At 45.6% G+C, this 9,725-nt stretch overlaps 1 pseudogene; it reads right to left on the bottom strand.

The window, feature by feature from the left end:
- Positions 1-4,117: 4,117 nt before the first annotated feature.
- LOC123452746 lies at positions 4,118-9,384 on the bottom strand (annotated as a pseudogene).
- Positions 9,385-9,725: the final 341 nt, after the last annotated feature.

The following is a 9,725-nucleotide window of genomic DNA, read 5'->3' as shown; positions in this document are numbered from 1 at the left end:
GGACGCGCGCCGCTGAGGTCATGGGAGGTCACGACATTTATAGGTACCTCAATATCTTGGTGTCCTGAAAAAGCATCTTGCATCAGTCAATTTCATCGACGGTCATTAGATCTTCATCCAACGGCTGAAAATAGGTCGGTATTATTTATCTTCAACCTCATCATCTCCTTCCTCACCTAGCCGCCGGCTAAGACCATCCCGTAAAAATGCAAATTGTAAAATTAAAACACGGATAGAAAAAATACATTTTAAGAATTCATTTTAGATACGACTAAAATAAGCTGTAAAACAAACTGTAAAATTAAGATAAAGAGCTTCCTCCTCCGGCCCGGCGACCGTCGCCCCTTCTTCCAGCCGACCGTGTGGGCCACACCAACCGTGTCCAACCCCGTCGGTCGGGCCCCATCATCCGTCGACCACGCCCCGTCGCCCGTCGACCGCGTCCCGTCACCCGTCGGCCACGCCCCGTCGCCCGTTGGCCGCGCCCAGCCTCGCCGGCCACGCCTGGTCGTCGGCCGGCTATGCCCCGTCACCCCGCCGGCCACGCCTGGTCGTCAGCCGGCTATGCCCCGTCACCCCGCCGGCACTGTCCTGCTCTGTTGCTAGACGTGTCGACCGAGTCCTGTCCCTTTGCCTATCGTGCTGGGAGGATTCCGGCAGCCAGGCTGAGGCCATGGGAGGTCACGACAAGGTCGAGCTCGTTCAATTCAAATCGGCGACGATCGGTTGCGACGTCCACCAACCTTTTTCGGCATGCGACGAGTTTAGGACGTATTCCGGCAAACTTCACGGCGGCGTGTTTGCTCCGACGAGGTTTGACCGGTATACGAGCCCTTCTAGAATCGGCCTTCCAACTTTCAAAAATAAGGATTTCGGGTGTGCCTTTTCCATGCCCCTTAAAAAAATTACGGATTGGACCATTTTTACGATTTTTGTTCTACATACTTTTTGCGATCAAAACTGTAGAATACAATTTTTTTACGGATTTAACCACTTATACGGGTCCGCTAGAGATGTTCTAACCAATGGGACAAAAACAACGAGGCCCAACCATCCATCTCTTCCCCACCAAAATCGCGCTTGTCCAGAGAGACTCCAGAGCCACCATGCCGCTAGCTCTCCTCCCTCACTCCCCAACACACACCCTCTGCCCAAATCAACATTCAGCTCCGGCCCCAGCAATGCCGCCTAGCTCGTAGCAGATGCGCCCGTCTGTACGTCCGTCGGTCGCAGTGGCGCTGCTGCTGGCGGCCGCCGTAGTCACCTTGCTGGCATGCCTGGCACTCGCGGACCCGCCGGCGAGCGAGTAGTCGGCGTTGCGGGCGTTCCTTGCGGCGACGCCGCACGAGCGCAAGCTCGGGTGGAGCGCGTCCACGCCGGCCTGCGCGTGGGTCGGGGTCACCTGCGATGCCGCCAACTCCACCGTCATCAAGCTGCACCTACCCGGCGTCGGGCTTGTCGGCCCCATCCCGTCGTCTACCATCGGCCGCCTCACCAACCTCCAGGTGTTGTCCCTCCGCGCCAACTGCGTGTCCGGGGCCATCCCCGACGACATCCTTCGGCTCTCCGCCCTCCGCCCCGTCTTCCTGCAGGACAACGCCATCTCGGGCGCCATCCCGCCGGGGTCACAAAGATAGGCGAAGTAGCAAACTTCGGGTCGTATTTCATCCTAGCGTTTAGAGATTTTTCTTTTCACTTACGCAGTAATTTCTCAACATCATAGCTATCCTTACAAGCAAGAAAGTCCTCAGCTATCTCTCCCTCCAGAACATAACCCTCAGGCATATCAGGCAATTCATATCTAGGAGAGCTAGTTATAACAGGCAAAATAGCAGGTTCTACTTCAATAATCTCAGCAGTTTCAGAAGTATCATCACATCTAGCAGCAACTCTAGCAATTTGTGCATCAAGGAATGTTATAGTAGCAAAGCAGTATCAAGCAAAGCATCATCACAAGCATCATGGACAGCAGAAGTAGCATCATCAAACATATGCGACATATCAAAATTTCTAGCAGGAGGTGGTGTCGGAAACTTACTCATAACTGAAGGTGAATCAAGTGCAGAGCTAGATGGCAGTTCCTTACCTGTCCTCGTAGTTGAGGGCAAGACTTTAGTTCTTGGATCTTTCGGATTCCTCATAGTGATCAGTAGACGTAAATCCCAAGTGACTCAGAGAATAGAGCTATGCTTCCCCGGCAACGGCGCCAGAAAAAGGTCTTGATAACCCACAAGTATAGGGGATCGCAACAGTTTTTGAGGATAGAGTATTCAACCCAAATTTGTTGATTCGACACAAGGGGAAGCCAAAGAATATTCTCAAGTATTAGCAGTTGAGTTGTCAATTCAACCAGACCTGAAAGACTTAGTATCTGCAGCAAAGTATCAGTAGCAAGGTAGTGTGATAGCAACAGTAGTAACAGTAACCAGTAGCAGCAAAGTAACGGTAGCATTAGCGGCAAAGTAACGTAGCAAGGACCGGTAGGAAAAACTCGTAAGCATTGGATCGGTGATGGATGATTATGCCGAATGGTATTCATCATGCAACAGTTATAATACGGAGAGATATGTAACTAGCTCCAGTTCGTCAATGTAATGTAGGCATGTATTCTCTATATAGTCATACGTGCTTAGGGAAAAGAACTTGCATGACATCTATTGTCCATCCCTCCCGTGGCAGCGGGTTCCTAATGGAAACTACGGGATATTAAAGTTCTCCATTTAATAGAAAATCGGACCAACGCATTAACACTTAGTGAATACATGAACTCCTCATACTATGGTCATCTCCGGGAGTAGTTCCGGCTATTGTCACTCCGGGGTTGCCGGTTCATAACACATAGTATGTGACTACAACTTGCAAGATAGGATCAAGAACACACATATATTGACGAGAACATAATAGGTTCAGATATGAAATCATGGCACTCGGGCCCTAGTGACAAGCATTAAGCATGGCAAAGTAGTAGCAACATCAATCTCAGAACATAGTGGATACTAGGGATCAATCCCCGTCAAAACTAACTCGATTACATGATAGATCTCATCCAACCCATCACCGTCCAGCAAGCCTACGATGAGATTGCTCACGAACGGTGAAGAGCATCATGGAATTGGTGATGAAGGAAGGTTGGTGATGACGATGGCGACGATCTCGCCTCTCCGGAGCCCAGAACGGACTCCAGATCTGCCCTCCAGAGGAAGAACAGGAGGTGGCGGCGCCTCCGTATCGTAAAACGCGATGAACTCTTCTCCCTGATTTTTTTTTCCGGACGAATGGACTAAATAGAGCTGGAATTGAAGGCGGTGGAGCTCCGTGGGCCCATGTCATGGAGTCAAATGTTTTTTTGATGTCGAACTTGAAAAGTAGCGTCGGGGTTTTCTTGCGGTGGAGTCGACGCGCAAGGTTGTGCACATACATGAAATTATCATGCATGCACCTTCTTTTAATGAATGTGCTTTTAGCTTGCGAGAAAAGAGCGTTCATGTGAGGGGCAAGTCGGTTGGACATCAATTTGGCAATGATCTTAGCAACAACATGAATAAGACTAATGGGGTGGAAGTCGGTGATGTCCTCGTCACCATCTTTCTTCGGGATAAGGGCAACATTCGCGGAGTTCAACCAGTGGAAATGGGATGCATGGAGATTCGCAAAAAAATAGTTGATGGCCATCATGATGTCACCTTTGACAATGTTCCAGCAAGCTTTAAAGAAAGCCCCAGTGAATCCATCCGACCCCGGAGCTTTGTCTCCCAGTAAATTGAGCACGACATCCTTCAGTTCATCCTTTTAGAAGGGCTCATCGAGATCATGAAGGTCGCAATCTGAAGTAGGGAGGATCTCCCAGTTGATGTCAATGTTGAGCGATGGCCCTTTTTTTAGAAATGTTTGTAAAGTGTTGATGCACAATATTCGCCTTCTTTGCATGATCGGTAACCCAATCATTGTTGTGTTTGAGGCGGTGGATAAAGTTTTTCCTCCTACAATAATTGACCCGAAGGTGGAAGTAACGAGTGTTGGCATCCCCTGCTCAGCCAAATTATTTCTTGACCCTTGTTTTTCACATAGCCCTAGTGCCCTACTTATATTAAGCACTAGCCTAATTTACTACTAACAATACAATCAAGAGCTCATCTCATATTAGCAAAATTGATCCATTGCCGCAGCAAGAACGCTCAACGGATACTGAGGTGGATGCATATCACAAATTATGATATAAATACCCATGTATACTTGACAAGACACGAACGTTCCAACACAAAATTAGTAAACTGGCACTGCAGCAAATAGACACACATACACTGCAAGATCAAGGAACGCAACTAAAAATTCAAATATGAAACAGAGTGCTTTACATGCGCACATTGATCATTGTGTATTTTCTTTCCTTGTTAATTCCTTGATGTAATTGCTGTCGGCTTCGTAATTCAAAGTTGGACTCGCCTCGAGCCTATTCTACATTCGACCAAGTCACCTTCACTGAGATAGACGCAAGCTCGAGCATGATTTGTTGATAATCATACCCATGTTTTTTTGCTTTGAAGGAACAATGCCGATCAAGATCACCATCATTTTTACAACTTCTCTGACCTACCTTGAACTTCAAATGCATCCAAGTATTCTCCTTTACAGCAATCACATGTCTTCTTAAGCTACACGACCCACCAATACTGCCACGAAAGAGCTGAATCTCATGTAACCCATCCATATTAAGAACAAACGAACTGAGAGATAAATCGAATCCACACTGCACTTTTGATTTGATAACATCTATTGTGGCCTCAAATGCCCAACGAACAAGGGCTAAAGTGATGTCAACCGCGCCACAATCTCCATTAATACGACAAGTGAATGGGTATTCAGATGTGCGTAGACCGCCGTACTCGTCTGCACCATCTATTAGTTGTAGATCATCCTCTTCTTGCTCTCCTTTCTTGATCCTCATGTCAAGCTCGAGAAGTACAGGGGATAGCATTGCGATGTATCGCTTAGGGCCAGTCATCTCAATAAGAGAACCCTGCAAAACTATTATTATTTAGTAGCTCCTCATGTAAAGTAATAGGAAATATTAAAGCATATACTTTTCTTTCTAGTCGATTGACAACAAATCTCAAATAAATGATAGCATACAATCCAAACCATCGAAAGCAAAACAATTTTAGATATTTTATCAACAAACATAACTCAGTTGCATATATAACACAACAACAACAACAACAACAAAGCCTTTAGTCCCAAACAAGTTGGGGTAGGCTAGAGGTGAAACCCATAAGATGTCACAACCGACTCATGGTTCCGGCACATGGATAGCAAGCTTCCACGCACCCTTGTCCATGGCTAGTTCTTTGGTGATGCTCCAATTCATTAGATCTCTCTTTACGGACTCTTCCCATGTCAAGTTCGGTCTACTCCGGCCTCTCTTGACATTATCAACAAGCTTTAGCCGTCCGCTATGCACTGGGGCTTCTAGAGACCTGCGCTGAATATACCCAAACCATCTCAAACGATGTTGGACAAGCTTCTCTTCAATTGGCGCTACCCCAACTCTATCTCGTATATCATCATTCCGGATTCGATCCTTCCTTGTGTGGCCACACATCCATCTCAACATGCACATCTCCGCCACACCTAGCTGTTGCACATGTCGCCTTTTAGTCGGTCAACACTCAACGCCATACAACACTGCGGGTCGAACCGTCGCCCTATAGAACTTGCATTTTAGCTTTTGTGGCACCCCTTGTCACGCAGAATGCCAGAAGCTTGGCGCCACTTCATCCATCCGATTTTAATTCGATGGTTCACATCTTCATCGATATCCCCATTCTTCTGCAACATTGACCCCAAATATCGAAAGGTGTCCTTCTGAGGCACCACCTGCCCATTAAGGCTAACACCCCCCTCCTTCTCATGCCTAGTAGTACCGAAAGTGCACCTCATGTACTCGGTCTTAGTCCTGCTAAGTCTAAAACCTTTCGATTCCAAGGTTTGCCTCCATAACTCCAACTTCCTGTTGATCCCCGTCCGACTATCATCGACTAGCACCACATCGTCCGTAAAGAGCATACACCATGGGATATCTCCTTGTATATCCCTTGTGACCTCATCCATCACCAAGGAGAAAAGATAAGGGCTCAAAGCTAACCCCTGATGCAGTCCTATCTTAATCGGAAAGTCATCAGTGTCGCCATCACTTGTTCAAACACTTGTCACAATATTATCGTACATGTCCTTGGTGAGGGTAATATAACACAACTTAGATAAATCATGCCGAGATAATTACCCACAAACTTGCGTAATATATGCAAGGTTAAACCCATCGTTGCATAACATCTTCCAAAGCACATGAATTTGCATATATAAATCCATAAAATGATACAAATGAGATCATCAAGTGGAGCCACCATCACCAAGACCTCAAATGTTTGACCTCTATGATTGCAGGATTACCGAAACGTGGTAACACCAAAGCACAAGATTAAAGTGTTGTGCCATCTTGAGTATAAGAGGACTGAAAGACTGTTTGATTGTGAACAGGAAAAAGCATAGGCTTTTCCTAAAAGGTTGGAGTAGATAGAATTTCAATAAACTAGTGCAAATAAATCCTAACATGAAAAAATCCTATGATTTGCAACCCTGAGGTAGGAAAAATTCACGCGGACTAGAATTCTCCAAAAATAAATTGGAAATCCTTTGTATCAAGGAGGCCCTATAAAAGTGAAGATACCATTTCACTTATGACAACAGTCAGAGAGAAATTTGGTGTGTTTGGATAATTCGTGGTATGAACCCTCGTATGCATTGTACTAAGAAATTACAGTGTCTTACATGAAGTAAGCCTCCAGAATTATTCTGGTTGATTTTACTTAAGTACCTATTACTCACTAATAGATCACTAAAATAAATTATAATCCACAAGCAGCATGAATGTCGTTCATGTCTACGTCAGGTAAAGGTAAGGAAAGTGAGGGTTCGACAGCAAAGAAAATACTATTGATCTTCCTTGGCTGCCCAATGGGACCAAACCTTAGTGTTCTCGAGCAGTTGGATGAGTTATAGCTACCGAACACATGTGTGTCTAAGTCTGCGCCAAGGAGAGAGCGCTAGCATATGCTATGCATGTTGTTGGGAGTTGGGACCGATGGGGATGAATAGTGTCTAAGAAGGCATAACATGCAATGCTGGCAATGTAGTAGGGCAAACCTGAGGATCTGCAAGCACCATGCATTCAGCGCAAACAAGCGGATATGGTCGCCAAGCGTGCCACGTTGTCTGCAGACTAGGTGGCAAGGGATGCATCCGATGCGGTAAGGGGTACACAATGTTGGGCGGCGAAAAAGAGTAGAAACGTTGCTAGATGCAGCCCAAGCACACTCATAGGCAGAGGGTGTCAACAAAACAATCATTGTTCTGGCCAGGTCGCACCACTTGCCAAGGGTGAGGTTAGCAACACCTAGGAGATGACTTGAGATGGGAGTCTATGTGGTTGCATCGGAGAGGCTACCCTTCAACGGATGAACTTAGGCCCACTTTTATTCAACCCGGCAATGGCCTATTTTTTTAAGACAAACCCATGGGCTAATTTTGAGCCACTCCAGTTAAAGGGCAAGACTAGTCGAGGGTAATCAACAACTAGTCCATAAGTCATTTGATGTGCCAACCAGTCGAGTCGAGATATGAAGTCAACAACCAAACTTATGACTCACTAGTCTTTGACTCTTAAACATTGATTACATGGTTATAGTATGACATTCAACTATTTATATCTTGATCCGTTAGCTTTATGCATATGATGCCGAGATTGAGCTCTATTATTAAAAGAATTCAATGCTAAATTTAATTGCATACATGTAAATATGTGCACCTGTTCCACAATGATGGGATCATCTCTGCTGCGGTTGACAACATAATTAAGCAATGAATCATGAAAATCCCGCACTGCTATATATCCATATATCTGTACCAAGCCGTCGTTGGTACTATTTTTAGCCAATTTTAATGAGAAAATCTGCAACATATGAGTTGCATAATGTATTTCACATTTTTCCCGATCCGGGGAGCAATTCATGGGCTGCGAGGACATCATTGGCTCTAGTTGTGCTTCATAAAAAACATTTACGAATATTATATTTCAACAAATAGTGAATTAAACAATATCTCTCACAAGTAGAATTAAAATTACGATCTGCCAACACATATTTGTGTTAGATTAGAGAAAATAATTAAAATAAGCATAATGTATTTCAACTTTATGAGTCAGAGCTTGTTCGTTTATGAGTAAAACTGGCAGATATTTATGTAATAAAAATAGATTTGATTTGTTAACTAGTGTTAAGACCTTAACCATGCATGATATATCAACAAATTTCTGTTCAGAAATTTTAGATAAACATTCAACTTGAAAATACTTTCTTTTTTGCTAATTCATATATTAGTGAGCTAAACGATCTTGTATTTCTTCACAGAGAGGGAGTATTTTGCAGTTTTTAATAATAAACATGATAATGCATTTTCAATCAAATCAACCAAAGCACATTATAGATTATGATAGGGAAGAGATTAGGATGACTTACTCTCATCACGTCAGGTAATAAGTGGCCATAGACGTAGAAAAACAGAGTGCCTCTTGTAAATAGAACCGTCCCGATGGGTGCTGTTGCGAGGAATGTGGGATGTATATACACAATAAGAGGTTTGGCCCTTCATCTCTGCTATATCCATTGCTTGGGTGATGGCAGATTGCTCGCCGTTGGCGTAGGTGGAGGTGCAGAAATAGTTACTGGAACAAGGGAAACAGCAGAGCTGCTTGCCCCATCTGTTCTTGCCTTTTACTGCAATGTTCCTTGCCATGATGACCAAGGACGCATAAGCAGATCTGCACCGAAAGGGCAATAATGTTAGAACCCGGTCAGTAATCCATGTTAGTCTCAATCCAGAGACCAGAGATCTCCAGTCCAGCAGCATGGTTAATTATTTTATTTTCGATTTAAGGAGCTCAGCCCCCGATTTCAACCAGACATTTAACAAACTAGTAGGAACTCGTACGAAGAGCAGACCGGCCGGCTAACACACATACATACAGAGTTACAGACATACATACACCCAAATATCACAAACAAAATACCAGACAAACTACGTACAGCAATGATTGACACTTAGAAAGACAGAACAAGAATGGTCTCTGTGTGTTGAACCAGCGGCATGCATCGCAGGGTTCTGTAGAGAAGAAAGAATCTACACAAGGCCAGAACGCACCGTGAAACGCGGCCCAGATGGGGCATCCCGTAGCGAAAGTTCCGGACGCCCGGAGAGGGGGGGCACCAAATCGGGGGACGAGGCGCAGCGACTGGGCGGACCCTAGATTAGGGTTCACGAGATTTGGGGATCTCTCGCTATGTGACGAGGAGATCGGCCGCACGGCGAGAGGAAGGGGACGAGGAGAGGAGCAGGGTAGGTGAGACAGAGAGAAAACAGGACGAGGCTGGCGTGGGCCTCATCGTATTGCAATAGGCTGGCGTGGGCCCGATCCATTGGGGGTAAAACAACGAGGCCCAACCGTCCCAATCTCTTCCCCACCAAAACCGCGCTTGTCCTGCCTGAACCACCACGTCCATGTCCATGTCCATGCTGCTCTCCTTCCTCACTCTCCCGTCACATCCCCTCCTCCCGCTTCTTCCTCGCCCAAATCAAGCTTCAGCTCCAGCTCTGCTCTAGCCCCCAGCAATGCC

The sequence above is a fragment of the Hordeum vulgare genome, chromosome 5H, assembly GCF_904849725.1.
Source record: "Hordeum vulgare subsp. vulgare chromosome 5H, MorexV3_pseudomolecules_assembly, whole genome shotgun sequence".
Lineage (NCBI taxonomy): Eukaryota > Viridiplantae > Streptophyta > Magnoliopsida > Poales > Poaceae > Hordeum > Hordeum vulgare.
The sequence above is the reverse complement of the archived record's forward strand: the minus strand, read 5'-3'. Positions and strand labels throughout refer to the sequence as shown.